Consider the following 6,595-nt stretch of genomic DNA (forward strand, 5'->3'; position numbering starts at 1 on the left):
CATAGGATTACTATTAGGGATATAAGGTCTTTGTACTGGTTGCAGATTCACATTGTGTCCCTCACTCAAATGTGTTGGTTGTTTTTGCACATTTCCAATAGCAGTATTCCCTTTTGCATTGTGTTTATCCACATGACCAACATATTGAACTGGAGGAGCTACTGTAGGACTACTGTTGCATTGCTGATCAGCACCTCCTTTTGGGACATGATCATGATCCTCAATGCATTCCAATGTATGCACTTTACCCCTTTTCTGTTGGTATTGGTCATGAACCAACACACCATCCACTGTTTTAGCTTGAACATTCATGTTACAGTGTTCTTCCGCTTGAAGAGTGTCTCGACGACATTTTGAATTTGAGCTTTTTGGCACTGATTCGAGGTACCCTTGATAGCTTGGAAGCTGTATAACACGTTGATGAACCTTTTGGCATTGGTCGCCAGTCAATTGAATCGCCGAAGCTCCGGCACCACCACAATCGTCTTGACGACTTTTTGAATTTGAGCAATTTGGGGAAGATTCGAAGTTCCCTACCTAGATAGGATGATGCGCACCCCCATTGTGGTTCTTTTGGGGTTGATTTTGTGCCGGAAAATTCATCGGAGCTCCAGCGAGAAATGTACTATCAGTGTTCTTGTAGATATTCGAAGCTTTTGGTGAGGACCTGAGATGGTGCTCATGGGTGGGAAGATGCACAGCATCTTGTTGAAAATGTTGGCATTCATCTTGTTCGATTTGGGTCACTGGAGCTCCGGCGCCGCCATCACTCTGTTCGCCGGCAATGGTTCCTCCGTCAAAACTTATACCCAAAGATTCATCTTGGCATGGAGAGCAAACCCCTGCTACTGCGCCATCACAAACGAAGCTAGAATCTGCTCGAATTTGAGGGAGCAATTCCTGTGTGTGTGCAGCGATGCTTGAAGAAATCTTCTGCTGAGTGCTGGTCATATATTCGAGAGAGTTCACCTGGTGGGGTGTATTTGTATCATTGAATCGCCCCTTTTTGCATTGGTTTCCACCTGAGAATGTCGCCTGAGCTCCGGCAACCTCGCCGGTAACATCGTCCCCGATGATTTCATCGTCCATTTGGGTTAAAATTTTGGTGGTAGAAGCGCCATGAGGTGGGGAACAAACTCCAGGGGGTCCGCTGTCTCGAATGTCGCCGGAACCCCTTCGAATATGAAGGCGCAATTCCGGCGACTCTGCGATGTCTCTCTCAGGATTCTCCTGTTCAGTGCTCTCAAAAGGTGCGGTGGTTTGTTCCAATTTTTGGATTGTATGTAGTCCAAAAGATAAGGACTCATCTACCACAGCTTTTGATACTCGAATCAAACCATGTTTCTGAAAATTGATGATTTTGTGTGCAATTCTCAGCTCCTCTTCAGAGACAGTGATTGCATCAGTATTTTGTTGACCGATCGATTGTTGTTGATTCAAACCAGCTTCACTTGAAATTGCAGTGTTATTTTGCAGATTCAGAGTGTCATTAGCCGGATGAAGGGGTGGTGTTTGATGATCTATATTCGGCGGCCAAGGGAGCTTCACCGGCGGCGGTGAAGCCATTCAGAACCGACCGGAGCTGATGAACAGTATGAGGAGAGAGAGATGAGATGACCGTTAGCTAGAGAGATTTTGAGTTATTTGGTGGGTGATGGTTGGGAAACAAGATATGATATGAATATAATGAGGATAGTTATGAAAATAAGTAAAGCCTTGTGAGGAAGTGGCTAAAGATAGGATGTGGTCCGTGTAATAAGAATATAAGGGTAACTTGGGTGGTGCAGATTGGCCTACTGGATCAGCTGCTGGGTCATCGCCTTCTTCGATAGATATGCACCCCAAGGGGGAGGGTGCGATCATACCAACACTAACGTATCAGATCCCATCAGAACTCCAAAGTTAAGCAAGTTTGGGCAAGAGTAATATTGGGATGGGTGACCCCCTGGGAAACCCTGTATGGCTATGATATGACATGATATGCATGTATATATACACGTTGGCCGTGCATGGCATTGTTGATATAAAGAAGTATTGTGGATACGTAACTCCACCGTGAAAGAAGATAAGACCTTTTGAGATAGGGGATGTAGCTTTGCAAAACAACTAGCGCATTGTGAATTCATTAAAGGGACAAGTGGTACCCACTAGGATAAGGCTAGGACTACAACAAAGCTTGGGACACCGAGCGTCGGAAGGTAAGTACTACCTATTTGAGAATTGGAAATGACTATAAGCCCTAGCTAGTTGTTGATCAAAATAAATGGAAGGTGGCTTTGAATACATTGCTATGTGACTCGAGTACCCATAATTAGACTGGATTAGCACCTCATGATTGTGTTAAGTTGTCATACCTAGGCAACCAAAAGTATGGAAGATATAAAGAAAGGCATAGATATAGTGCAGTATACCGAATGTGTTAGAAAAGAATCATACATATCGGAAAATTAGAAATAAGGGCGTAAGGTAGAACACAACAGATAGTGACATGGGTACACCCTAAAAGGGGGAAGTGGCTTCAAGTGAGATCCTATACTGACATGAGTTAATAAGATCTAAAGGCCAACAATAAATGGATAGAAGCCATGATACCGGAGACAGTGTAGAGAATTAATAGTAAGGACTTGAATAGTATGACATCAAAGAATAGGTTCATACAAAGGGGATGAATACAACAAGAGAATTACGATGAGAACTTAAACATACTATAAGGAATAGCCAGGCTATACTCGACTGAAGGTAAGTTGTTGGTAACAAAGTTACTGACTACTAATATTGTGGTGTACAAGAAGCAAAACAAGGAAAGGATGAGAGATCTCTCCTATACTGGAATATGAGGAAACTCAAGGATAAGTAGAGGAAGGAAGTAAGAAACGATACAGGTTTATGTACATACTAGTATGGTGATGCTAAAGCATCTTTCGGTCTACTTTAAGCTCCTACACATGTTCTTGTAAATGGTGTAATATGATGTGTGGTAAAGGAACTAGAAAGAAGAAATGGAAAAGAAATATCACCTATTCCCTATGCCTACAGGTAATCTACCATCTTAAATAGACCATATGAGTTAATACAAGGCCTATGAACGGCAGCCAGTACAGAAGAATCCTGAAGCACTCGTAAGACCTTATGAGTCTAGTTAACATTCGGGAACGAATGTTCTAAAGGGGGGAAGTATGTTACATCCCATACTTTGGTACCTTAGAATGCTTTCTAAGCTTCTCAAGTTTCTGGGAAGGCTCTTAAGTTTCTTAAAAGTCGTTATGTTAGTCGGATAGTTTATAATGCTATCAAATAACTCCAAGGAAAGGAGAACGAAATGCTTCATAATAAGGAAGATTGGAAATAGGGTTATAAAAATTCGAAAGAAGTTGGAAGCCGAGAAATGAGTCGTAGGACTCGATTGACTCGCGTAAACTACCAACTTGGAGGTTTTACGTACTTAAGCTACTCGAGTGCGTGTTGAGACTAAGTAGCGAGGAATACATAGGCTCTTAAAGTGCGATGAAATTACAAACCCACGGAAGAGAAATAAGGAAACGACGCACCTACTTAAAGCAAGTAGGTGACTCACCTACTTGACACATGGAAGCACGTGATAGGTACACATGACATCACATGAAAGTGACACATGGAAGCAGGTGACACACCATGGGGTGGACCCCCACCTACCACGTGGCAACCATGTATTGGTTGCATAATTGAGGTGGGGGCCTAAGGGTGTGACACGTGTCACCCTTAGGGGCTGACATGTGTCACTCTCCAAAAAGATATATATCTATGTATGGATGACTATTAAGTCATTTTTAGCCAAAAACTTGAACAAAAATAGAGAGAAAAACGTGAGAGAAAGAGAGCTCACAACAGCAGCCACAAATTGGAGGAAATTAAGGTAAGTTCTTCACTTTTCTTCCGTAAATTAATTATCTACTGTGTTCCTCAATTACGTGGAGGTGTATATATGTATATTATGATGCCTACGGAACCATATTTTCAGTTCTTTACTTGTAAAACTAAGAGAAACTTAAAGAGAAAACACTAGGGAATAGACCCATTTTTGGAGGGGACAGTTGTTAATAATATTAGTATAACTTCTTGTGTATAGCTTAGTTTCGGGTGATTCAATATGTTTTGGAAATTTATTTCATAGTTCTATAACATTTATTTAGACTTTCAAATCCTGTTTTGCTTTTAGCTTCGTGAAAAATGGTGATGAAGTGTAGAGGAGGTACTGCCCAGATTTGGTTTTGGAAATCCTACACGGACAACTGTGAGTATTTTGGTCATATATTTTCGTACAAAATTGTTGTAGGGGTAATTTGAAATTGTTTGCCACCTTGATACACATGTATATAACTTTCATTGAGGCCACAAATCTTGTTTTCTTCAATTATCCCTTCGAAACTAAGCAACAATACAAGACAGAACGCTGTCCAGAATTCACATTTTCATAGGTTTGGCGAATTTTGGCCAATTTTGGGTAAGGCAAGGTTTTTCCTTTCAATTTGAAGTTTATGGTGTTATTATATGGTGTATTAAACCCCTTGTTTGCTGCTGGATGTTTAATAATGTCGTAGAAAGGCTCGACGTTCGAAATAAACTAAATTGGAATTGCTATAGTTAAATTGTCATCGGAGGATAGTGTTGTTCGTGTGAGGTGTTGCTGCAGGGGTGTGATGTGTTTTTGCAGGGCCTAAATATGTTATAATTTGGGTTAGGGTGCTGCTGGTTGAATCCACACGACCCCTCATTGCATATAATGAAAGGCGTTATAAAATAAAGGCTAGACGCCCTATTGTGCTACCGTATTTTTGAATAAGTCGTTTGGAGTTTATGTTGTATATTGTTGGTGTGAATTGCTGCCGGTTGTTGTTGTTGGTTGGATGTAGGTCTTAGGGACCTAATTGAAAATTTGGATAGGGCACATTATTGGGGAGGTGCTGCCCAATTTTCATCGACGCCTTAGCGAATAACAAAACTAGTCGGGGAAATGACTAAGGAAATAGATTCTATTAATACTAAGATGTAACCTAGGGTGATGGAAAGTAAAAGAGATTGATATTCATACTAATTTCATATTGAATAGGCTCAAAGGACGGCGAGGCAAGCAGGATAAAGAATAATTCAGACAAGGTATGTAAAGCTTTGTCTTGGCATGTTTTGGTATAAGTTCGTACAACTATCTTTCTTTTCTTTTGGTAATGTTTAACCTTAAGGGAATTGTATATAAAGTGCGGGGATAATTCCATTCCCAGAATTCCGAGTATGCCTCATAACCCCTATCCACTATTCAGTATTAGAGTTCCTGTAAAGACTAAGTGTTGCCTAGTAGGGCTTCTATGTGTCAGAATGAAATGTATGGGAAGCTATCTCTCATTTCCATTGATATGTATTTAATACAAAAATGAGATTACAATGCCATAGTGGTTCACCGATCCCCCTAAAGGGCCGGGTACAAAATATGTATATGAAGATCACCTGAAGGAAAGTATAGACCATATAGAGCTGATTCTCTTTCTTCTTTTAGCATATATTAGCTATAAGTTAAACATGATATGATCTCTGAGATAATGATCTAGCTTGCATATGGTTACTTCCTACTCTGCTTATGCATATGATTTACGTATCTTTACCGAGTCCCATAGAGGGCCGGGTATGACCGAAGTCCCAAAAAGGGGCCGGGTATGATATAAGATGATATAAATATTCATCGAGTCCCAAAAAGGGTCGGGTATGACCGAGGCCCACCAAGGGACGGGTATGACCGAGCCCCACTAAGGGTCGGGTATGCTATGTGAATGTAATGATAAGACGACATGATTGCAGATCGAGTCTCATTAAAGGGCCGGTTATGGTATATTTATGCTTATGATGACATAAAAATAAATTTGTAACACCGAGTCATTGAGCGGGCTGGATACAGTATATGATAGTGGTATACGTGACTTTATTTTGTGAGGTGCAGGTACAGTACCCTATTAAATGTTATACTTGGTTTTCTGCACCCCTAGTTCAGTTGTTATCTCAGTTATGTTGTGCTTATATACCCAGTACATATATCGTACTAACCTCCCTTTCTTCGGGGGGATGCATTTCATGCCCGCAGGTACAGATGTTTATTTTGGAGATTCGCTAGTGTAGGATTTCCGCTCAGCTATGTTGGAAGTGCTCCAATATTTCGGAGCCTAGCTTTTGGGTACTGGCCCTACGATGTATATATTTGTTTATGTAGGGGTAAGACGGGGCCCTGTCCCGCCATATATTGTCATTCCTATTCTTAGAGGTCTGTAGACATATGTGTGTGGGTTTTTTAGGAGTTTATTTTGGTTATGCCTATGCGATATGTTGTAAAAGCTATTATGTTGTGGCAGCCTTATCAGCTAGCTTTTCCTTTCATGACATGATGCAAACGAAAGAGGCCACACGTGTATGAATATTTTATCACCCAATGGGTTTATGTGTTTGGTTCCTATATCTAGGAGGCTATAGGAACATGAAAATTTTTTAACCCATTGAGGGTTTTGGGAGTAGTATCACGTTATACATAGTCCAATTTGACTATAGTCGACAATTACGTAAATGGGGATTCAGGTCG

The 6,595-nt window shown here is 40.8% G+C and overlaps 1 pseudogene; it reads left to right on the plus strand.

The window, feature by feature from the left end:
* Positions 1-1,851: 1,851 nt before the first annotated feature.
* Positions 1,852-1,969, plus strand: LOC129901853 (5S ribosomal RNA; annotated as a pseudogene).
* The last annotated feature ends 4,626 nt before the right edge of the window (positions 1,970-6,595 follow it).

This window comes from Solanum dulcamara, chromosome 8 (assembly GCF_947179165.1).
Source record: "Solanum dulcamara chromosome 8, daSolDulc1.2, whole genome shotgun sequence".
NCBI lineage: Eukaryota > Viridiplantae > Streptophyta > Magnoliopsida > Solanales > Solanaceae > Solanum > Solanum dulcamara.